At 32.6% G+C, this 26,736-nt stretch overlaps 2 pseudogenes; both read left to right on the top strand.

Moving 5' to 3' along the window:
• Nucleotides 1-11,654: 11,654 nt before the first annotated feature.
• Nucleotides 11,655-11,975, top strand: LOC110806971 (agamous-like MADS-box protein AGL62 pseudogene; annotated as a pseudogene).
• A 2,531-nt stretch (nt 11,976-14,506) lies between these two features.
• Nucleotides 14,507-15,281, top strand: LOC110825498 (agamous-like MADS-box protein AGL62 pseudogene; annotated as a pseudogene).
• Nucleotides 15,282-26,736: the final 11,455 nt, after the last annotated feature.

Genomic DNA, 26,736 nt, shown 5'->3' with positions numbered 1-26,736 from the left:
GGCTCCGTCAGCTCACTTATACGATTGGGTGTTTTGCTTCAGTCAACCTGTAGAGAAGAAAACTGTGATTAGAACGGTGAAAAAATTTCGCCGAATGGGAATTGGGAAGGGCCTCATCGGAGGCATTTTTAAAATTTTCTACGGCGGTGCTGCTAGGCTTTGCCTGTGATTTTCAGCTAATCTGTCGGTCTTTTGGATCTGATTTGGTCATAGGGGTGTTTAAAATTAAATTCTGAGTAAAGGAGAAAATTTTTACCTCTTTTGGCAGTCAGAAGTGTCTCCGGCGCGGCGGTGAGTGGCGGCATCTCTCTGTCCCAGCGACTGGGTCTTCTTCTCTGGCGAGGGTATCTAGCGACTAAGGTTAGGGTTTGGTGTGAAGGGGGTTATTTATACCTGTTTTCTTTTAATCTGAGCCGTCCATCGCATTTGATCTTGACCATTCGATCGCGATTAAATAAAAAGTGTATCTGAATCGTTGATCGCATTTAATTCTGACCGTTCGTGGGCGCGGGAGCGGATCTGAGTTGTCCGATCGGGGGCACGCGGATCGTCCACATGGCACCGCGTCAATGTCCATTGCCACGCGACATGTCCTGGTTTGTCAGGGTTGCTGACTGGGCATCCTACGTGGCACAACTTTCATAAATTATATTTTGACCCCCAGTTTCTGATTTTTCTTTCAAAATACCTACAGAACCCAAAATTTTACCATTTTTTCCAAAATTATTTTCAATTTCATCCCCCTCCTATTTTTTTTTTCATTTTTTCATTAAATTAAAATTCAAAAAATTCAAAAATTATTTTTGTAAATTAATTTAAATTACAATTAAATTAATTTGGGTATTACATTAAGGGATGATATTTTGGCACTCATACCGGACGGGGTATGGAGATGGCCGGTTAATTGAAAATATTAAAAAAAATTCACGCGTATTGGGATCTATGGACCCCATGGATACCAGTAGGCTGATAAAAGAGAAAGTTGTTGTTGCCAACTGATTGCATATGAGATTATGATTTATTTATGTTACTGACTCTATAGGTTGGTTTCGAAAATCTCGTTACGGTAAGTATGCGGTAAATGATTTTATTTATGATAAACGAATTTACTTAAATTAAGAGTTCCATTAGGTGTTTTCATGATTTTTACTAACTTTTACTTCTGTGTGGGTAAGTGGTGTGATATTCTTACTAGGCTAATGTACTCTTTCATTAACCATTTCAGATCAAGAGTATCAAAATCCAGAGCTCGATCCACAAGAATGTTGCGAGTAGGATGTCCAGTTGTTTATTTTTCGTTTATTTCTTTGATTTTTTATTATTTCATTTAAGAGGATCATTCCTGTAACTCTATTTGGGTAATCTGAATTATTGTGTAAGAAGTGTAAACCCTAACTATTTATTTCGTTTTCGCATTCAATTCATATTTATTTCATTTCAAGTTCACGAATCGTTACAAAAATTTTATTTACTTAAAAAATAATAATTATTAATAATAAAATTAGTAGGTTGAGCAGGGCTCCCCCATAATTGTTGGAGTCAAATTAAGAAATTTATAGGCATGAATAACTTATTGAGAGTCTTACTTCGTTCAATGGTTTCTTTTTAATATTTAATTCATGAGTTAAATAAATAATTATTTTTATAAACTAATTGTTTTTGTAAATTAATAATTTAATAAGCATAATTAACAATAAATAATTATATATTTAAATTAATTAGTGTATTAATAAAAATATAGTGATTAAATCAGTGAAATTATTATGTTTATTTTCTTTTAATTACAGTATCTGTAATGGGTAAAAACATTAACCTAATTCTTTTGATAAAAAAATTAAGAGAAACCATATAATAAAAGAATAGTGATTATACTTTTAACTTTTAATATTTCCTAAATTAAAGATTCCACCGTTGGTTATTACATTAGTCATACAATAGTTTATATCTATAAAAAAATTCAACCATCAAAATTCAATGCCTATTTTAATGATACGTACTTATCATCACCAGTAAATGGACGACACGCATTTATCTTTTTTAATGTTTAAATAATTTATTACATATTTTTTTCTATTTAAAAAAATACTTATAATAATATATAATTTTGACAATTTATTCTTTTGTTTAGCACCAATTATATTTTATGTAATTAATGCTTATTATGTGAAAATATTATGTATTAATTTTCTAGACTAAAATTGAGTTGATTATGTGAAAATATTTAAAATAATTTTTATAATTAATGATTGTAATAGCACGTTCCTTAAAATAATGACAATAACCAACATATTTAATCCATTAATTGAATAATTTATATTAACTTAGATATAATTCAATTATTTTATTTTATCATAAAAATATGATTTATGTTGGTGTTTTGTTAATTTTACATTATAAATGTAATATCCGGAATTAATTTTAATATTTTTAAAATTAATGTATAAATATAATTTTTAAATTTTTATTTAATGTAAAAATGAAGAAAAATAGGTGGAGGATGAATTGAAAATAATTTTGAGAAAAATGGGTTAAATTTTGGGTTCTGTGAGTATTTTTAAAAGAAAAATTAGAAACTAGGGGTCAAAATAGAATTTAGAAAAAATTTGCCTCATACGACGCCCAATCAGCAGCCGCGACGAACTGGAGTGCGCTGCGTGGTAAGGCACTCTGACGCGGTCACGCTTGCAATCTGCGTGCCTACGATCGGACAGTCCAGATTTGTTCTTGCGCATGTGGACGGTCTGGATTTATTCCTTCTTTAAACACGATCGTATGGTCCAGATGAAATCACGATGAATGGTTTAGATTTACTTCCTATTTAAACGCAATCGGACGGTCCAGATCAAATTGATGGATGATCTAAATTAAAAGAGACAGATATAAATACCTCACCCCACACCAAACTCTAACCCAAGCCACCAGACCCCCCACCGGAGAAGAAGAACCAGTTGCCGGGAACGGAGCCGACCGCCACCCGCCACCGTGCCGGAGCTACCTCTAATAGTCAAAAGAGGTAAAGATTTTTTCATTCGCTCGAAATTCAATTTTGAACACTCCCATGGCTAAATCGGAGCAAATAGACTAGCAGATGAGCCAGAAACCGCAGGTAAAGTTTGGCGGTGTCGCCACGGAAAAAATCAAAAACGGCCTCTGATGAGGCCATTCTCGATTCCCGTTTTTTGTAACTTTTCCATCATTATATTCACCATCTTGTTTCCCACAAGTTGATAAAAGAAAAACGCCTAACCGCTAAGGCGAGCTGGCGGAGCTACCGCATCGAAAATTTTTGCTGTCGGTAAGTTTCTATTTTTTGACTTTTTTCAGTTAACCAAAGTCCATTAATGTATTTTCTTGCATGAATGAGCACAAAACTGGTCGAAATCAGCCGAAACTGGCCAAAAATGGCCAACCTGAGGCAAAGTGCCGTCACCGGAGCATGGCAGCACTGCCGTGTCGGAATCTCGAAATTGGCCAAAAAGGGTTTCTAACACTGATTTTGAATTTTTGGGATATTTCTAGGTACTTGGAACGTATTTTAATTTTTGAAAAAAAATTCAGGGAAGCTGGGGACCGCCAGTAGGCGTATGTAAAAGTTCAACGTTCGGACACCAATTTGAGTAAGAATCCCTCACTCTATTCCTGTTTATGAAATTGAAGTTTAATTATAAATAATGTGGTATTTTATACAATTTAAAAAATATTGATAATTAATCACATGTCACTAATGAAGCTGGAACCAGATTATTATTCACTGTTTATCCTGTATGATTGATTTTACAGTGTCAAATGCATAATAATACACTAAAGTTGGCATGATGATTTGTTGTGTTTCCTTGATGTATGTATTGCTTGTTTTGCGTGATTTACAGTTAAATTGTGAAACTGAAAATTAAATGTAAACGAGGAATTGTTTGATTAAGTGATTGAATGAATGGTAATCTTACTGGATATCCTGAGAGATGGTGGACGGATCGGGTACATAGGGAATCCTACCATAAACGTTGCCTCATATCGGACGAGATATGTAGGATTGGTACTTTGACGCTCATACCGGACGAGGTATGGGGATAACCCGTTTCACCCTCTTATCGGATGAAATATTGAGGGATGATATTTTTGGCGCTCATATCGGACGAGGTATGGGGGCGGCCGATTAATTGAAAATATTGAATAAGGGTTCACGCATAGTGGGGACATCCCTATGAATCCCCATGGATACCAGTAGGCAGATAAAAGGCGAAAGTTGTTATTTTTACTTAATTGTACGTGAGATTATGAGATTGTTTGTGTCATTACCTCTATAGGTCAGTTTTTAGAAATTTCACTACGGTAGGTGTATAATAAATAATTTATTTATGATAAATGAATTTACTTAAATTAAGAGCTTCATTAGTGGTTTTCATGATTTTTACCAACCTTCATTTTTTGTATCAAGTGAGTGGCGTGATATTCTTACTAGGTTGGTGTAGCTCACTCTTTCATTAACAATTTCAGATCAAGAGAACTAAGATCCAGATCCCGATCCACAGGAGGGTTGCGAATAGGATGTTCAATTGTTTACTTTTCAATTTATTTCTTTGATTTTCCGTTGTTCTTTTAGAAGGGTAATTCCTGTAGTCCTATTGTGTATTCAGAATTTTTGTGTAAGAAATGTAAACCCTAACACTATTATTTCACTTCCGCATTCAAATTTATAATTTATTTCATTTCAAGTTCTGGGCCGTTACAATAAATTTTGATAGTGTACAATAATTGGATGATCACTTAATAATTCTTTGATATGATTATTAGGTTATCAATTTTTGTTTAAAACAATTGGTTGATAAATTACTAATAAAAATTTGTTCTTTAATAAAATAAAACAAAGGACATTTGTTTATAATTGCATTGAATTTATTAGAGTAACTATGAAAATTATCCTATAACAAATAGGATACACATAAATTATTGTTGTGAATATTTGTATACATTTAGTGCAACTTTTATTTTATAATTTTATTTAGCATCATTCATAGCAACAAAATCTTACAATAATTAAAATATTCGTATTATATTTAAAAATTACGAGTTTGAATATCATTTAAAATGTAATAAAATGCCGCTTTATAACTATATTATGAATTAGTGGTGACTGATTGTGACGTCTCTGCTCTCCCTTAAAATGATTATAGTCGTCAAACACTAGATATACAATAAAAATTTACTTAACAAAATATTTATAGATTCAAAATATTCATAATTTATCTTTTGACCACATTGCAATATTATTTACAATACACGAGATTCGTGTAACAGAGTTAAGATAAAATAGATATCCGTCTGGTTACAAAATATAATTTCCATCATGGGTGCTCAAACAGTTTCTTCTCGATCCAGTTCAGGGGTGAGATCCTCCTAATCCACAATCAAATCCTCTTGATACGGAAAGATGATAATTTAATGAGATAAACAATTTTAACGCGCTTAGTAAGTATAAGAAACAAGTTACATGATAGGCATGCAACATACAATCAAACAATCAAGTAAAGATGTAAAACTTTTTTTTAAATCTTTTTATTTGAAAACTATGAAATGCAAATGTAATCAATTTCCTATCTCATCTCTTAAACTCCCCCTAAACTTAGGTATTATCCATCAAAATTCTCTTAGACTCATTTTTCCTCAAAATCCCTCTAGATTCATTTTATCCCATAGTTTTTCTTAAGCCATCTTTTATCCTTCAGAATCACCACCAAAAATGTTCTGCAAGTTTTCGGTCAAATCAAGACATTCGTAACCCCTTAGTGGGTATTCTCTATTCTCAATTTACCCCATTACAATAACTAGATTGAAGTTATTAAAGTTTTAATTTTTTTTTTATATTGAACGGATGTATCCGTTATCCAATTGGTAACAATACGAGATCAGAATTTCCACTATCACAAGGGGATGCACATACAAATAACACATTTACATTGGTCATAGTAGTCCATTACCAGGTGACCCAAAACAGAATACAGATCCCAACCACCTCTGGAAGAGTTTCTATCCATTCAAGGATAGGGTTCACCACACTGCAACCATGTTCTATATTTACAAAATTTTTATAAAACATATTGTGCTTTTTCATTAGTATAACTACTACTTATGATGGAAATTGGGAGGAACCCCAATCTCTTTGGGGTCTGAGTTTTTTTCCAAAAAAAAAAAAGCTCTCGAAGACAGTACTTTGGGATTTTCTTATAATTTTAATTTATTTTTATATATAACATGTTAAACTTCATGGTGGTTTCGCAATATTCGCTATAATTTTATTACCAAGTTTGTAATTTTTTGTTGACTAACTTATTATTCATGTATGGAGAAACATGAAAAATATTTTCATTATCTTCCCAAATTTGATATATATATATATTAGGAAATAGGTTGGTAATTATATAATACTGTGTATTGGGATGTGTTATTCAAATTTTATTTATCCGTGCAGAGATGTTGACACTATTTTCATTATCTTGTCAAATTTGATAAGCAAGAAAATGTGGCTGCTAATAACTATTTCTAAGAAAATTCATCTTATTTCGTTCTACAAGCAATGATGATTTGGAAATGGTAAATTCGTATAACTTAAAGGTAATATTATATCAATCTTCAAGATTTTTTTACTATATATTTCAATGAGGTGATTGTAAAGCATTCCAAAAAAATAAGTTTTTAAAGTCGATATATTTACAAAGAAAATTTGTCTAAATCAAATAATATATTGAACAATATAAAATAAAAATGCACAACTTGGTGACTCAAAACGAGTAAGTCATCAAAACCAAAAAAAAATTATATAAAAAATTCATCTAAATCAAGTTGTGTTGGATAGTGAAAAGTGATAATATCTAACTTGATGATTCCAAACGAGTAAGTTATTAAAGCTAATAAATTTGTATAGAAAATTCATCTAAATTAAATTATGTATTGGATAGTGCAAAATGATAACATCAAACTTAGTGACTCCAAATGAGTAAGTAATTAAAGTTAAAAAAAATTATAAAAAAATTCACCTGACTCAAGCAATATGTTGGATAGTGCAAAATGATAAAGTCAATATGGTAACACCAAATGAGTAAGTAATTAAATCTAAGAAATTTTTATAAAAAATCTACCTAACTCAAACTATAGGTTGAATAGTGTAAAATGATAATGCACCACTTGATGATTCCAAATGAGTACGTAATTAAAGTTAAAAATTTTATACAGAAAATTCACCTAACTCAAGCTATATGTTGGATGGTGTATAATGATAATGCTCAATCTTGTGACTCCAAATGAGTAAGTAATTAAAGTTAAGAAATTTATGCAAAAAATCCATTTAAATCAAGTTATATATTAGATAGTGCAAAATAATAATGTCTAACCTAATAACTATAAATGAGTAAGTAATTAAAGTAAAAAATTTATATAGAAAATCCATCTAAATCAGATTATATGTTTGATGGTGAAAAATGAAGATCCCCAACCTGGTAATCCAAATGAGGAAGTAATTAAAGCTAAGAAATTTATATAGAAAATCTCTCTCAATCAAGTTATATATTGAATAGTGCAAAATAATAATGTCCAGCCTAATAATTCCCAATAAATAAGTAATTAAATTTAAAAAATTTATAAATCAGTTTATATATTAGATGGTGCAAAATGATAATACGCAATCTGCTCCAAATGAATAAGTAATTAAAGCTAAGAAATTTATATAGAAAATTAATCTAAATCAAGTTATATATTCGATAGTGCAAAATGATAATGTCTAATCTGTTGACTCTAAATGAATAAGTAATTAAAGGTAATAAATTTATAAATAAAGTTATTTGTTGGATAGTACAAAATAAAATTTTCCAATTTGATGAATCCCAATGAGTAAGTAATTAAAGATTAAAACTTTTATATAGAAAATCCATTTAAATAATGTTTGATGTTGCGTAGTGGAAAATAATAATGTCAATCTGATGACTCTTATAAATACTACCCATTTTCTATCACTTCCTAGTAAATTATAAGCCAACTTTTTTATCTCTTCTTCACGTCGTCTTTTTCTTTCACTTTTAGATGGATAGGAAGAGCAAGGGTCGTCAAAAGATTGAGATGATAAAGATGAGTAACGAAATCAACCTCCAAGTAATTTTCTGAAAAATGAAGAGCTGGTCTTTCTAAGAAAGCTAGTGAATGGTCCACTCTTTGTGGCGTCGACATTGCAATTATTATTTTTTCCCCCAGTAAAAAGGCTTTTTCTTTTAGTCATCCTTGTGTTGAAAAAGTGATTGAAGATTTCATTTGTGGTAATCGTCCACAAGATACTTCAGTAGCCATGACACTCATTGAGGTTCACCGCAACTCAAGGATACATGAGCTCAATATGATCCTCACACAGGTTTGAGTATACCATATTTAGATTTTAAAACTTATTATACTTATTTGATCTTCCTTTTGTTCGATTAAAACTTATACTGAATTGTACTTGTTATTTACAACATATGAAAATAGGTCATGAATCAACTGGAAATCGAGAAAAATCGCAATGCAGAGCTTAAGGAAATACAAAAAATATGTGAGAGTAAGTGTTGGTGGATGGGTCAAAAACAAGAAATGCGTTTCTCACAACTTGAGCATTTAAAGACATCTTTTGAGGAATTGAAGAAGAAAGTTACCAAAGAAGCTGAGATGATTATAATTCAGAACAAATTAAACATGATGCCTCATGTATTAAATGACCTAGCCACCGTACTGCCCAGCACCGCCACAATACAATCCGGTGCCCCCACCATTTCAGCAGGTGCCACCATAGGGCCCCACAGTCTATCCCCAGCCGGGTCCAGTCCCTCCTCCACGGAACTTCGCTCTTTCCTTGATCGACCCGGGCTACATAGAGAGGTACAGGAGACTGAACCCCTCCACCTTTGCAGGGGGATCCTCTTTTGAAGAGGCCCAGTACTGGCTGGCGGAGACTGAGAGAGCTTTCAGGATATTCGGAGTAGTCCCTGAGCAGAGAGCTGCCCTTGCTTCCTTCATGCTGGTAGGGAAAGCAGGACGTTGGTGGGAGCTCAAGCAGGCCACCCTGCCTACACCAGTCACTTGGGAGCAGTTCCTAACCGCCTTCCATGTGGAATATCTCCCTGAGCACATCCGACACCTAAAGAAAATGGAGTTTGTTCAACTAGTTAAGGGAAATATGACAGTATCAGAGTATGCTTGTAAGTTCCTCGAGTTGGGCCGATACTCCTCGGAGACATTGATGGATGAGGGCTGTAAGGCCAGGAGATTCCAGTCGGGTCTCCGCCCTGAGATCAGGCAACACTTGGTAGTACTGGAGCTCAAGACATATTCAGCAGTCCTAGCAATGGCACAGATCGTGGAAAGAAGCTTCAGCACCCATCCTCAGCTAGGAGGGAGTTCCCGACCCTCAGCTCTGTTCCACAGGCCAGCACCCACGGCGCCTGCCCAACCAAACAAGAGGCCCAGACCAGCCATCCAGGCCCCTCCTTAGGCTCCAGGGGCAGCACGTGGGAAGATCTGTCAACACTGTGGCAGAGATCACGGGGACCGACCTTGCTACCGCCTCAACAACACTTGTCGCATTTGTGGCAGTGCCCAACATTATGCCAGAGAGTGCCCGAGGAACCAGAATCAAGGGAGGCCTCATATCCAGGGCAGAGCATACAACCTTACCCAGCAGGATGCCGTCGCCGGAGCACGGCGGAGCCGCCATGCCGGAATTACGATATTGGCCGAAAGGGGCCCTGGGTCTAATTTGGGATTTTTTGGGACACGTACAGGTACCAGTAGTGCGTTTCAGTTCCCTGGGGAAAAATTCAGGGAAAATTAGGGACAGCCTGTAGGCGCACTGTAGAGCCGTATTCAGACCCCGAAACAAGTAAGGACCCCTCACCCTATTTTCTATCAGGGTATTAAAGTTCAATAAATGATAAAACGGTGTTTCATGAATCAATAGATGTGTGAAATTGTTTAAGGTCGCTAATGGAGCCCGAGTCTGGTGTATTTGTCGGTCAATTGTTGTTTGTTCTATTTTACAGTTTTAAATGCAGTATGATGTCTGATGTTCTCATTTCATAGTTTCGTGTGCATATATCACTGTTTTATTGATTATGGGTTGAATGACTGAGAACCCGATGTTGTGTGTTGTCTTGTTTGGCATAAACTACTGGTTTGCATGTTTGTGTGAGATTTGATGATGGTGACTGAGGGAAAAAGAATAAAAGGTTATGTGAATTGATAAATGAATAATGTGGATAGCCTGACTAGATATCCTGGAAGATGGTGGACAGACCGGGTCCGTAGGAAATCCTACCGGGAACGTGGTCTCTCATACCGGACGGGGTATGGAGACCTTCGGTATTTTGGCGCCCATACCGGATGGGGTATGGGGACGGTCCGTTTCATCCTCATACCGGACGGGGTATTGAGGTTCATGGTTTTGGTGCCCATACCGGACGGGGTATGGGGACGGCTCTGGAATCAGGTTATAAATTTTAAGGGTTCACGGGTAGCGGGACCCCTATGGATCCCCATGGATACTAGTAGGCTGGTAAATGAGGAAAATATGTTGTGTAATGATTGAAATGCAAAGGCGTGGTAAGTATTATGTTACACATTTCATATGATTTCATGATGATGATAATGTTATTGCTTTCGTATGTTGTTTATGGATCTCACCGAGGTAAGTGGACAGTAAAAAGATTTTGTTATTGACAAAAGAATTTGTTATAAATTATGCTCCATTGGTCTTTTTGTATTTTCTACCCACATTTATTTCCGTGACGGTGAGATAGTGTGATGTCTTTACTGGGCTGGTGTAGCTAATTTCTTACTTAACTATTTCAGATCAGGAAGATGTTGTTCCCGAGCCCATTCCACAGGAAGACGGCGAAGGGGACGCCTAAAGACTCCGTAGTTATATTTATAGTTCTTATTTTCGAGTATCTCTTTTAGTTAGTTTGTTATTTTATATTTTGAGCACGTTTTTAGTTTTAGTGTAAGGGATGTTAATCAAAATTTTTATTACGCTTCCGCATTTGACATTTTTAATGCACATATTTCATTCTAAATTTCCGGGGCCGTTACAAAGAAATTTATATAAAAAATCTCTCTTAATCAAGTTAAATATTGAATAGTGCAAAATCATAATGTCCAGCCTGATAATTCCCAATAAATAAGTAATTAAAGTTAAGAAATTTATAAATCAGTTCATATATTGGATGGTGCAAAATGATAATATGCAATATATTCCAAATGAATAAATAATTAAAGTTAAAAAATTTATATAGAAAATTAATCTAAATCGAGTTATGTATTCGATAGTGCAAAATGATAATGTCCAACCTGTTGACTCCAAATGAGTAAGTAATTAAAGCTAATAAATTTATAAATCAAGTTATATGTTGGATAGTACAAAATGATATTTCCCAATCTGATGAATCCAAATGAGTAAGTAATTAAAGATTAAAAAATTTATATAGAAAATCCATCTAAATAAAGTTTGATGTTGCATAGCGCAAAATAATAATGTCAGTCCGATGACTCTTATAAACACTACACATTTTCTATCAGTTCCTTGTAAAGTATAAACCAACTTTTTTATCTTTTCTTCACATCGTCTTTTTCTTTCACTTTTAGCAATGGATAGGAAAGGCAAGGGCCGTCAAAAGATTGAGATGGTGAAGATGAATAACGAAACCAACCTCCAAGTAACTTTCTCAAAACAAAGAACTAGTCTTTTTAAGAAAGCTAGTGAATTGTCCACTCTTTGTGACGTTGATATTGCGATGATTGTTTTTTCCCCAGGTAAGAAGGCTTTTTCTTTTGGTCATCCTTGTGTTGAAAAAGTGATTGAATATTTCATTTGTGGTAATCCTCCACAAGATACTTCAGGAGCCATGACGCTCATTGAGGCTCACCGCAACTCAAGGATACATGAGCTCAATATGATACTCACATAGGTTTGAGTAGACCGTATTTAGATTTTAAAACTTAATATACTTATTTAATCTTATTTTTGTTGGATTAAAACTTATACTGACTTGTACTTATTATTTGAAAAATATAAAAATAGGTTATCAATCAATTGAAAATCGAGAAAAATCGCAATGCGGAGCTTAAGGAAATACAAAAAAAAAAAAGTGAGAGTAAGTGTTGGTGGATGGGTCAAAAACAGGAAATGCGTTTCTCATAACTTGAGCATTTAAAGACATCTTTTGAGGAATTGAAGAAGAAAGTTACTAAAGAAGCTGAGATGATTATAATTCAGAACAAATTAAACATGATGCCTCATGTATTAAACGACCCAAACACGATACCTAATGTGCTCAACGATATTCCCAATATATATATTCAAGGAAATGGAAAAATAAGATTCTACTAAGTGCATTTCTTGACTAAGTCTCGGAAGGATGAAATTAAAAAGAGTTGTAAACACAATGTTTGCAGTTTGTTTTATTTTATTTATGTTAGATATCTGATGCCTTAGCATTTGGGTTTTCATCATGTTCCTTTTCATTGAAGCGTTGTGGTACTTTCAAAGAGTGCAATAATAACATAATTTTTTTTATCTATGCATTTATTTTTATTTTCAAGTTGAAATCAACCCGCTATTCTAAGAGTTGTAATAGGAGAAAATATTTTAAGTAATTTATTTTTAACTCATTAACTCAAGACAAAGGTAACGTCTAAATATAAAAAAAAAGATATTAAAGTCACATAATCGTGCTTCGATAAGAACATGAATCATCTTTGGGAAAACCTTCAATTATGTCATATTTATGCGAGTTAAGTTTTTAAGTTGACAATTATGAGTCTTTATTTTTGAATAAATACCTGTGTTGGTTAATTAACTAATATATATATACATCAAATTTAAAACAATATAAATAACATTTAATTAAAAACATACAGGGAAGTACAATCTCTTATATAGGAAGAAATATACCAATTATTCAGTTAAATAATGGTTGGTACAAGTCACATCTTGAATTAATCTAAAATATAATAAATGAAATGAATTAACTATATGGTAATTATGCATCCACGGACAAACTGTTGAATTTCATGATCAAATTTTTATACATTGTAAGAGTTGTGATACATTTATTAAATGACACTCTCGGTGACCTGTATGTTCATCCAATTTATTGATGCGATAAATAAATCATGATGATGAGTCAAAAGTGTTTAGTCATAATAAATCAATTATATTGGTTAAAGTCCTATAAATAATTTAATGCTAAGCCTATGTGGGTCACATGTACAAGCTCCAGCTAAGAAAATTGTTGTAACACATAAATGGTAGCTAAGAAAATTCTACTACTTTAATGTGAGTAATTAATCTTAAAATAAATCAATAATGAAATTAGGTCATATTCACGGGAAATATTTTATCGAGAGTACTTATCTAAGTATGGAAATATATCTATATATTTGGGAATATATATCCCAAGTGTGGATAATATCTTCATTAAATGTTAATTGTTTATTTAACTTATTCAATTGTATGAGATATAATTTAAATAAAAATTCCCTAAAAAATGCATGGAAGTTTTTATATTAGGACCAAACAGTATTAAATAGAAATTTTCAATCAAATGGATCAAAGAAATTGGATTTTGTTTAAGCAGGCTCAAGTTGAAGTGTTGTACAAGTAAAATAATTGTAAGTCACCTTTTGAAAGAGCTAAACATGAATTATATGAATTTTAAGTTTAATTGAATATCACACGCAATCGAATTAAAACTTTATTGTTATGAAGGTTAATCGACTGTCACAATTAAATTTAATTATTTAAAATTTTGAATTTTAAATGTGATCCAATTGATAGTTATAGTTTAATTTGCAACTTCCATCCTTCCTTAATGCTTATAAATAATATTAAAATTATCCGTTGTACTAATGATCAATTAATTTTGTAAAGAATTCATCATAATTTTTAAATTTTAATATATCTTATAAGACATTTTTAAATTTTTTATTACTTTAACAGAAATTATCTAAGGATTTTTATCATTGCAATTTGATTCATTGTATCTCCTAATAAGAGACAAATAAATAAAATTAAAAGTAGCTCTCTTACCTTCTCTATCCCAAATTAATATCGAGAATATATATACATATATATAACATAAAAAATGTAAAATTTTCAAGAAGGTTCAATTTTCATGTATATCCATCTAGCTATGTATCTATATAAGTTGAAATAATGATGATTTTGCAAATTGTATAAAAGTACAGCTAAAATTTAACTTTAATTGTCCAGATTTTTCCTACCATATATTTCAATAAGGAGGAGATTCTCAAGCAACCCTAAACAAGTAAATTATTAAAACAAGAAAATATATACAGGATGTCTACCTAAAATTTATTAATTCACAACCTTGATTCAAATCTCCTATAAATATCACTCATTTCCCCCTCTTTCAATACAAATTATTTCTCTCCATTAATCTCTCTATTAATTTCTCTCTGCACATATTCAATACTTGTGACCATGGCGAGAAAGAGAAAGGGACGACAAAAGGTTGAGATGGCGAAGATGAATAATGAAAGCAATCTCCAAGTCACTTTCTCCAAACGTTGAGCCGGACTTTTCAAGAAGGCGAGTGAATTGAGCACTCTATGTGGGGCTGAGATTGCTATTATCGTCTTCTCACCCGGTCAGAAGGTCTTCTCTTTTGGCCATCCTTGTGTCCAGACTGTGTTGGAACGTTTTGTTAGTGGTAATCCACCACAAGCTGCTTCTGGAACCATGAAACTCATTGAGGCTCATCGGAACACTAGTGTCCGTGAGCTAAACATGCAGCTCACTCAGGTTATTTTAATTTCTTTCCTCTCTTATAAAGTGTTTTCGGTATAAATAATATATATTAATTTTACTACATGTACAGGTTCTGAACCAACTCGAAATCGAGAAGAAGCGAGGCGAGGAGCTTAACCATATGAAAAAGGCAAATGAGAATCAATGTTGGTGGATGGCTCGCAAGAACGATATGAGCTTGACACAACTTCAACAACTGAAGGCCTCTCTCGATGAACTAAAGAAGAATGTGGCTAAGCAAGCTGAGAAGATTGTGATTCATACCCAAAATAATCCTCATCATCATCATCCTAACCATCCTTTTTTTCTGGGAAGTTCTTCCGGTGGAGCAGGTCTTCCTTTTGAGACAAAGCCTGCTGGATTCAGTTCTAGCATTGTTCCATTCAACAATCCGAACATGATGCCTCCACAGTATCATGGATTTGGCCAAGGATTCTTCTAAGCAAATTTTTGTTATTTATTTAAAATGAATTTTTAATTTTTCCAGCACAGTAAATGCCTCAGTATTAGTCTTTATATTATGTTGGGTTTTAGGATTTTAGCTTCTAACGAGTAAGGGTTTGTTCTAGAAAATAAGAGGCATCTTATTTTATGTTATTTGTTTAAGTATTTTGTAATCGTTCAGTGATACTGCATCTAGTTCTTAATATAAGTTTTTTTCCTTAAAACCCTTAGCGCTTGATTATATATATATATATGTATATATCTCAAACATTCTACTGCGCTTTTTTTTTGTCATGCGTTGTGACACTATCAACTGCTACCTATTTAACATATCGTAATATCTATTATTTTAATATATAAACAACTATTATCAAAATATTTACTCATTTATATTCACCATACAAAATATAGAACAAATATATACAAGAGTTTAGCCTCTATTATATATATATGTGTGTGTGTATATATATATACAGTGACCTATTATCTCATATTTATTGTACACCATACGTCGAGAGATTGAGGAAAGTTTAGAGCTTGAGGTAAGCATACTAGAATTTTTCAATATCAAAAGCTTTCAGGTTAGAGATAGATATTAGATTACACAAGCATGAGTTTTTGTTCTTCGGGTAAATTTATGGAATAATTAGCATGCAGAAGAATTAAATTACGTAAAAATTATAATCCAGTATTTTCTTATGTACAATTTAAACGTATGTATGATACTAAATGACTGTATGAATCCAAATAAAAATAGAACATATAGGTTGTAGAGAAGGTAAGTAGTAGATCTATATATAGATCAACTTTAAAAGTATAATATAGTTAATTTATTCTTATTTAACAAAAAATTTGTAAGAACGACATGATAGGGAAAATAAAAATAAATTATTCATTAAAAAGATGATGCATGTACAGATATAAGTGCCGTTGTATTGAAATGTATATACGTATTTAATCACAAATCTGGCGATTACACTCCTATATTGAATTTGGTGCTATGTTGGAATCACAAATCTGCTCAGCATATTATTCTCTTTCTTAATTTTTTTCTTATTTCTATTCCATTTGAATTTCTATTTTCTATATTTTTACACTGGATCTACAACTCGTGTATGTCTACAATTTATATCTTTTTCACATGAAGACATCCTTCTTTGCTCTAAGTTCGGTGTAGGTATCAAATGTTGATCATATTGTAGCTTTTATGTAAAGACAGCTACTGAATTTAGAATAAAAAATTTACTGGCAATGCTTTTGAAATGCAGGGGACACTGCATATGGATTGGATAGATTGGTTGTATTGTTAGCAGGAGCTAGTTCCATAGAGATGTCATAGCTTTCTTGAAGACAACTATCGTGCAGTGTGCTCTCACCTGAGCACCATCAGAAGTCGATCCACAGCAGCTAAAAGATCTTTCAATCTAAAACCAATAATCTCTTATGTTTTAAGTCTGAACATATTTCTAAACCAGAGTTTCAAACATATATTTATATGGGAGAATTTGACTCTGCTTCCCAGTTCATGTGATCCATTCAATTTTGATTAACGAGGGTCTTATTTTTGCATACTTATCTTACTATTTTTTAAAAAACTCGTATCAAAGAATGAAATTTTTTCGCTAAGGAAAACATATTTCTTACCAGATGCTTAATCAATGCATATAAGTGTGATATTAAGTCTTAAAATTTTATTTCAAAAGATTTACTATTGAGATATTTTCAGACTAATTTTGTACACTGAAACTAAATTGCTTTCAATTTTCAGAGCAAAATTAATCTTGAGAGCAACAAAGGAGGCCGATAAAGAAAAACATGCTAATAGATTTAAGATTAAATAGAAGAAAAAAAAAAGAAAGAGAAATAGGAAGGGGCTGCTGAATGATGCATTAACATGGCAATACTATTATGATATATTGTTTACATTTTGAAGCCTTATGAAACAAAAACAGATATGCATGAAGAACATATTGCGTTCAAGGACAAAAACAGAACAAGAAGGCTGGAATATAAAAAATATATAGACACGTTGTTTATATCAATGAGATTATGTCAAATTCAATAATAACGATAGAATTTAACTTCTCTCTTGTGTTATACCCAGTGCATGACATATTCATTATCAGATAAGATCATCTTTCTGACCATGATAAAATCGAGCCTTCAGAGTTACTTGAGAACAACTAAATGATATGTTAATACGGGAAATGCATAGAAGGCAAAAACTCTTGAACTATTTCACTTTAGTTAATTTGTGCATGATGTAAGAGCATTAGGTTATATAAATCTTCATAAACTTTCTATTTTGTGTTCGAAGATCGCGGCTATTATGATCATTTCCATGCCATTAATAAATTTCTTCTTTGAGATTGAACCAAACTTGATGCAATAATTTATTCATGAATGCATCTAAAAATAAAAATAAAACAAAATACTGAAAAAAAAAAAAAAAATAGATAGATCATATCGACGAGACTATCAAATTTATTCAGGGTAAAAACATTTTAACTTCCCTCTAGCGTTTCACCAAATGAACAACATATTAGTTGTTGGATAAGATCACCTTACTCACCATGATAAAACTTAACTTGTTGATTTACATAAAACAATTATATGAATTGTTAGTAAGTGAAATACATGAAAAAGAATAACTATTGAACATTAGTTTGTTTTAGTCAATATTAGAGAATTAGATTTTATACACTTACGTATACTTTTCATTTTTGTATTTTTCCTGATCATTAATGCGCCAAGGATGAATTTCTTCCTCAGTTTAAATCAAGTAGTAATAATTTGTTCAAAAATGCATCCAGTGATAGAAGCTAGATAAGAAGACTGGAACATAAAAAAAAATATAAACATATAAACTATCTGGATAAAATTATATTAAAATTCACTAATAATTAAAGAAATTTAACTTATCTCTAGCATTATACTAAATGAATGATATACTAATAGTTGAATAAGATCATCTTGACGACCGTGATGAAACAAATTTTTTTATTTAGTAGAAAATAATTAAATGAACTATGAATAAGGAAAATACATTAAAGAGAATTTAGGTTCAACATGCTTGTGTAAACTTTCTATTTTTATATTCCAATATTGCCGCGCTCATATGATCATTGACGGACGAAGAATAAGTTTTTTCCTTGAGATGTAAGCAAATCAAAATTCATAAATGAATGTTTAACTATGTACTAGTAATAAAGGTAAAGAATTCTTGATAGTATCATAAATTTAAGTTTTGGATTATGTCAAGATATTCCTTACCTTATATTTCAATGAAAAAAGGATTGTAGCCAGAAACGTAAATGCATAAAAGTTAAGTAAATCCACCTAACTCAACTTGGATAGCCTCAAGTGGTACCTCTAAACCTTATAAATACCTTGCGTACTTTACAATCGTCAATTGCAATAATAGTATACTTACATCCTCTCATCATAATCTCCATTATCTTCTTCTCAATTTGCCGAGGTTATCTTTTGTTATTTTCAGTTTTAGCAATGGAAGATGAGGGGACATCAAGTAAAAGCAAAGGTCGTCAAAAGATCGAGTAAAAAAAGATGAAGAATGAAGCCAGTCTCCAAGTTACCTTATCAAAACATCGAAGTAGCCTTTTTAAGAAGGTGAGTGAACTTTGCACTCTTTGTAGACCAGATGTTGGCCTTATTGTTTTCTCCCCTGGAAATAGGGCCTTCTGCTATGGCAATCCTAATATCGATATTGTGATTGATCGTTTTCTTAGTATTGATGTTCGTCCAGCTCGAGATCCTGACAACGAAAATGATACTCAACAAATAATCAGTAGGATCACTGAGGTGTTAGCAACTTATTTGTTATCTTTTTTTTATAATATCCATTTATGATAATTTAAAAATTATCATGAGTCACTAATACTTAAATCTATGACGTTACGTGATATATTTTGAATTTTTTGTTGGACTTTCAAATCTTTACCTTAATTGCTTAACTAATACTGCAAATACATGAATATGTGTATATGATAACAGGCTCAAGACAAGGAGGATAATCCGAAAAAAATGCCGCCTCCTCTTGCAGGGAATGTTCTAGGAAGCGGCCAAGGATTTTAATGACTAAGTTTGTTGATTATCTTGAAATGAATCAAGGGCTAGTTTGAAGAGTTTCAGTATCGTGTCTTTTGTTTTTGTTTGTCTTGTCTTTCAAATAATGATTTGGGAATTTGGGATTTCAATTGGCTTGAGTTTTGTATTTGCTTACTTTCAGGTGGTGTTCTTGTGTGTGCGTGTGTGTGTGTGTGTTTTTTTTTTCTTTATAAATGTTGTCGTTGTTAGTCTTGGATCGAGTTAATAAGTATATGTGTGTTTCATGAGTGTTGTTTATTTTACATTCTTGTTAAGTACAATTCCGCAAATCTTTAAAAATATTTAATCTTTTATAATCACCCTATAAAGTACATTTATATGATAGTTCCGTCTCTTTATATATATGTGTGTATGTATGTGTATGTATATATATGTATATTCAGTAGTCACTTATCTCGCATTTATTGTAAACTATATCTCGAGAGATTTAAAAGAGTTTAGAATTTGGTATCAATACACTCGAGTATATGAAAATATTAAAGCTCTTTAAGTACGTAATAAATTTATTATTTTTAGAAAGTTAATTATTACATTATATATAAATATATGTACGTGTATATCTGTGACTTTGAAGAAAAAAGGTAAAAGATTATTCCGCATACTCATTTCGCTTCCCTATTCAATTATATAGAAATATATAAATCTGTTGGTATATATTTAATTTGGTAGCATGCTTAAGAGTTTGTATAATTTTAACTTGTATTTAATTTAAATTACAATACAAATACCACATATCTGAATTGGAAAAGAGTTATGATTCTAAATCAAATTCAAATTATAGCTTTTAAAAATTTTTAATATGAGTTTGGATTTTGTGATTGTATTAAAAATTCTGGATTCACTGATACAATGTAAAATAATTCAATTGACGTTTAGTCTCAATATCCGAATGTTAAAATGAGAATGCTTTTGTTATTATTAAAAAATATGTAAATAATTTATTATGAAAAATTATATCTGTCATTCTCATATATATTAGTTTCAATATAGATATTCAAAAGGACAATATAGGATTCTCATCACAGTTAAATATAATAAATTATATGATAGATATAATTTGTAATGTATATATTTTAAAAAAAAATTATAAGCTATCCAAAATGCAATAGATTGAAAGATCGATCATTCTCTTAAATATATTATTTTTAAATTTTAATATTCAAAATAATAAACAATGTGAAAGAGGTTATAAACTATTTAATTCGTCAGGATCTATTATATTTTCAAAAAGAATTATAATGAATGACATACTAATAGTTGAATAAGATTATCTTGACGACCGTGATAAGAACAAATTTTTTTATTTAGTAGAAAATAATTAAATGAACTATGAATAAGGAAAATACATTAAAGGGAATTTAGGTTCAACATGCTTGTGTAAACTTTCTATTTTTATATTCCAATATCGCCGCACTCATATGATCATTGACGGACGAAGAATAAGCTTTTTCCTTGAGATGTAAGCAAATCAAAATTCATAAATGAATGTTTAACTATGTACCAATAATAAAGGTAAAGAATTCTTGATAGTATCATAAATTTAAGTTTTGGATTATGTCAAGATATTCCTTACCTTATATTTCAATGAAAAAAGGATTGTAGCCACAAATGTAAATGCATAAAAGTTAAGTAAATCCACCTAACTCAACTTGGATAGCCTCAAGTGGTACCTCCAAACCTTATAAATACCTTGCGTACTTTACAATCGTCAATTGCAATAATAGTATACTTACATCCTCTCATCATAATCTCCATTATCTTCTTCTCAATTTGCCGAGGTTATCTTTTGTTATTTTCAGTTTTAGCAATGGAAGATGAGGGGACATAAAGTAAAAGCAAAAGTCGTCAAAAGATCGAGTCAAAAAAGATGAAGAATGAAGCCAGTCTCCAAGTTACCTTATCAAAACATCGAAGTAGCCTTTTTAAGAAGGCGAGTGAACTTTGCACTCTTTGTAGACCAGATGTTGGCCTTATTGTTTTCTCCCCTGGAAATAGGGCCTTCTGCTATGGCAATCCTAATATCGATATTGTGATTGATCGTTTTCTTAGTATTGATGTTCGTCCAGCTCGAGATCCTGACAACGAAAATGATACTCAACAAATAATCAGTAGGATCACTGAGGTGTTAGCAACTTATTTGTTATCTTTTTTTTATAATATCCATTTATGATAATTTAAAAATTATCATGAGTCACTAATACTTAAATCTATGACGTTACGTGATATATTTTGAATTTTTTGTTGGACTTTCAAATCTTTACCTTAATTGCTTAACTAATACTGCAAATACATGAATATGTGTATATGATAACAGGCTCAAGACAAGGAGGAGGCAGCAAGGAAGCGAGGTAAAGAGCTCAAACAAAGAAGAAAAGGCTTGATGAAAGAGCTTTGGTATACGCGTTCAATGGACAAATTCAACCTGGAAGAGCTTGAAGTTTTGGATGCTTGTATGAAAGCCTTGTGGAATGATGTTGCCGAACTTGCAAAGAAGGAACAAGGTAACTCGAGTTCAGCTGAGGGTTCTCCAAGGGATGACGGGATGTTTTACTCAGATCCAGCAATGAAGGCCTTGACTACTCTCCCCATGCCTAGTATGCCCAGCAACCCAACTCATGAATATGCCCCCAGCAGTACTAATTCAACTCCTCCCCTGAGTAGCTTCTGTAACCTAGACTCTGGCAAGCCCAACATAATGATGATGGATAACCCGTTGAATGATTCAAGCATGGCGTTAGATCCTGTTGATGACTTGAAGGCCATGCCTAGGGATCTCTTCAATAATTTAGTCATGATTGAGTCAGATGATCCAATTGCAGCACTTAATGTAGGAGATAATCCAAACATAATGTCTAATGCCTTCAGGAACCAAATTGCAACAATGGATATTAATCTGTCAAATGATCCAAATATCGGACCTAATGAGTTTTTTAATCCGAGTACTATGCCTCATGCACCAAATGATCCAATTAGCACAACATCCGATGCTCTAAATATGATACGTATTGTGCCAGATGATTCAAATCTAGACTCAGTATTTGATGGCTTCACTCTAGAGATGCTGTTTGCGGATCCATTGGATGATGAGAACTTCATTGTGGACAATCTAAATGAGGCGGTTAACGGTGATAATCCGAAAACAATGCCGCCTCCTCTTGCAGGGAATGTTCTAGGAAGCGGCCAAGGATTTTAATGACTAAGTTTGTTGATTATCTTGAAATGAATCAAGGGCTAGTTTGAAGAGTTTCAGTATCGTGTCTTTTGTTTTTGTTTGTCTTGTCTTTCAAATAATGATTTGGGAATTTGGGATTTTAATTGGCTTGAGTTTTGTATTTGCTTACTTTCAGGTGGTGTTCTTGTGTGTGCGTGTGTGTGTGTTTTTTTTTCTTTATAAATGTTGTCATTGTTAGTCTTGGATCGAGTTAATAAGTATATGTGTGTTTCATGAGTGTTGTTTATTTTACATTCTTGTTAAGTACAATTCCGCAAATCTTTAAAAATATTTAATCTTCTATAATCACCCTATAAAGTACATTTATATAATAGTTTCGTCTCTTTATATATATATGTGTGTATGTATATATAACACCCAAAAATTATATTTTTATTATTTAATATATTTTAATTTTTATTAGAATTTTTGTTTAATTTTATTCTATTTTAATATTTAATTTATAAGGTTTTAATTTAATTTAATAGAAATAAAAATAATAATAGTAATAAAATAGGATAAAATTATTTTTGAGATTTAATTGAAATTGATTTTTGGAAAAAAAGGGTGAAATTTTGGATTATGGGGGTGTTTTTGAAAAGGAAATCGAAAACTGGGGGTCAAAACACAATTTAAAAAAGTTGTGCCACGTCAGCAGCCATGTCGGCAGGCCAGTCAGCAGCCCCGGCCAACCAAAACATGCCGCGTGTCAAGGAAGCTGACGCGGAGGCCACGCGGGATGGAGCCAAGTGGGTGATCCGCGTGCACGCGATCGAACAGTCCAGATCTCACGCGTGTGGACAGCCCAGATCTCACGCATACGGACGACCCAGATCTCACGCGCACAGACGGCTCAGATCGCATCGCGATGGACGGCCCAGATTTATTCCCACTTTAATCGCGATCGGACAACCCAGATTAAATCGTGATGGACGGTTGAGATTAACTGGAAAATGTTATAAATAACCTCACCCACACCCAACCCCAAACCCTAGCTGCCAGTACCCTCGCCGGAGAAGAAGAACCAGTCACCGGAGGAGCCGGCCTCCGCCACCGACCCCCGCACTGGAGGATTTTTCGACCGCCAAACAAGGTAAATTTTCTCCCCTTGGCTCGTTTTTCGATGCTGAGTCTGCCTATGGCCAAATCGGAGCCAAACCACCGGCCAATCGGCCGAAAAACATTGCCGAAGTCCAGCGGTGCCGCCGCGACTTCCCTCAATTTTTGCCTCCGATGAGGCCCTTCCTGGTTCTCATTCGATGCAATTTTTACACCACTGTGATCACTGTCCTTCTCTCTACAGGTTGACCGAAGCAAACCATCAAATCACGACTCGCGCTGGAGAAGCTGGCGCACCCGAGAACTCCACCGCTAGTAAGTCTCAGTTTTTCGTGATTTTTTGGCCCACCGAGGGCCCTAGGGTTGTTTTATCACAGGAACCAATGTAAGTTTGACCGAAAACGATCAACCTGAGGCGGATCGCTGCCGCGGACGGCGGTGCTGTCGCCGGAGCACGGCGGAGCTGCCGTACCAAAATTTTGATATTGGTCGAAAGGGCCCTGGGTCTGATTTTAGGTTTTTTGGGGACACGTGCAGGTACCAGAAGCGTGTTTCAGTTCCCAAAAAAAAAATTCAGGGAATCTAGGGACTGCCCATAGGCGCAGTGTAGAGCCGATTTCAAATCCCGAAACAAGTAAGGATTTCTCACCCTATTTCCTATCACGGTATTAAAGTTCAATAAATGATAAAACGGTATTCGTAAAATTAATGGATGTGTATAATTGCTTAACGTTGCTAATGGAGCCCGAATCTGGTGTATTTGTCAGTCAGTTGTTGTTTCATCTATTTTATAATTTTAAATACAGTATGGTACTTGATTTGGTTATTTTATGATTTCGTATGCATGAATCCCGATTTCATTTATTATGGTTTGAATTATGGTGAACTCGATGTTGTGTTGTTTGTTTGGTGTTCATTACTGGTTTACGTGTTTATGTTTGACTGGATAATTGAGACCAAGAAAAATGGAAAAAAGGTTATGTGAATTGATAAATAGATAATGTGGACAACCTGACTAGATATCCTGGGAGATGATGGACGGACCAGGTCCGTAGGGACCCTACCGAAAACGTGGTCTCTCATATCGGACGGGATATGGAGACCTTATGTGTTTTGGCGCCCATACCAGATGGGGTATGGGGACGGCTCGTTTCACCCTCATACCGGACGGGGTATTGAGATTATATGGTTTTGGCGCCCATATCCGACAGGGTATGGGGATGGCCCGTTCACCCTCATACCGGATGGGGTATTGAGGTTCATGCTTTTTGCGCCCATACCTGACGGGGTATGGGGACGGCCTTGGAATCAGGTTATTAATATTAATGGTTCATGTATAGCAGAGATCCCTTATGGATCCCCATGGATACTAGTAGGCTGGTAAAAGAGGAAATTTGTTGTCTAATTATTGAAGTGCAAAAGTATAATATGTGTTATGTTACAAAGTGTATATGATTTTATGATGGTTATAATGTTATTGTTTTCATATGTTATTTTCACGAATCTCACAGAGGTAAGTGGACAGTAAATGTTTTTATTATTAATAAATGAGTTTGTTATAAATTATGCTCCATTGGTCGTTTTTGCTTTCTACCAACCTTTAATTCTGTGGCAGTGAGATAGTGTAATGTCTTTACTGGGCTAGTGTAGCTCATTCCTTACTTAACTATTTCAAATCAGGAAGACGTGGTTTCCGAGCCCGTTCCGTAAGAAGACGGCGAGTTAGACGCCTAAAGATTTTATAGTTCTCTTTATAGTTTTCATTTCGAGTATTTCCTTTAATTAGCTTATTCTTTCATACGTTGAATACGTTTTTGGTTATCGTGTAAGGGATATCAATCAGAATTTTTATTTCGCTTCCGCACTTAGAATTTTTAATACATACATTTTCATTTAAATTTCTGGGGTCGTTACAGTATATGTATGTATATATATGTATATACAGTAGTCACTTATCTCGCATTTATTGTAAACTATATCTCGAGAGATTTAAAAGAGTTTAGAATTTGGTATCAATACATTTGAGTATATGAAAATATTAAAGCTCTTTAAGTACGTAATAAATTTATTATTTTTAGAAAGTTAATTATTACATTATATATAAATATATGTACGTGTATATCTGTGACTTTGAAGAAAAAAGGTAAAAGATTATTCCGCATACTCATTTCGCTTCCCTATTCCATTATATAGAAATATATAAATCCGTTGGTATATATTTAATTTGGTAGCATGCTTAAGAGTTTGTATAATTTTAACTTGTATTTAATTTAAATTACAATACAAATACCACATATCTGAATTTGAAAAGAGTTATGATTCTAAATCAAATTCAAATTATAGTTTTTAAAAATCTTTAATATGAATTTGGATTTTGTGATTGTATTAAAAATTCTGGATTCACTGTTATAATGTAAAATAATTCAATTGACGTTTAGTCTCAATATCCGAATGTTAAAATGAGAATGCTTTTGTTATTATTAAAAAATATGTAAATAATTTATTATGAAAAATTATATCTGTCATTCTCATATATATTAGTTTCAATATAGATATTCAAAAGGACAATATAGTATTCTCATCACAGTTAAATATAATAAATTATATGATAGATATAATTTATAATGTATATATTTTTTTTAAAAAATATAAACTATCCAAAATGGAATAGATTGAAAGATCGATCATTCTCTTAAATATATTATTTTCAAATTTTAATATTTAAAATAATAAATAATGTGAAAGAGGTTATAAACTCTTTAATTCGTCAGGATCTATTATATTTTCAAAAAGAATTATAATAGGTTATTTACATATATAATATTCAACATACAAAACTTAGTAAAATAAAGATTGATCATTCTCTTAACTATGGCGAAATACTTTTAAATTCTATTATCTGAAAGGAAAATATAGTATACTCATCGCAATTAGGAATAATAAATTACATGTGTAATAATATGTTAAAATTTATAAGCATTTTGCTATTTATATACTAAGCACATAATAAAATTTGAATGACGCGAGAGATTTCATTTAAGTCAATGTTCATTAA

The sequence above is a fragment of the Carica papaya genome, chromosome 1 (assembly GCF_054855325.1).
Source record: "Carica papaya isolate Zhongbai chromosome 1, ASM5485532v1, whole genome shotgun sequence".
NCBI lineage: Eukaryota > Viridiplantae > Streptophyta > Magnoliopsida > Brassicales > Caricaceae > Carica > Carica papaya.
Note: the sequence above shows the minus strand (reverse complement) of the source record. Positions and strands in the feature narration are given on the sequence as shown.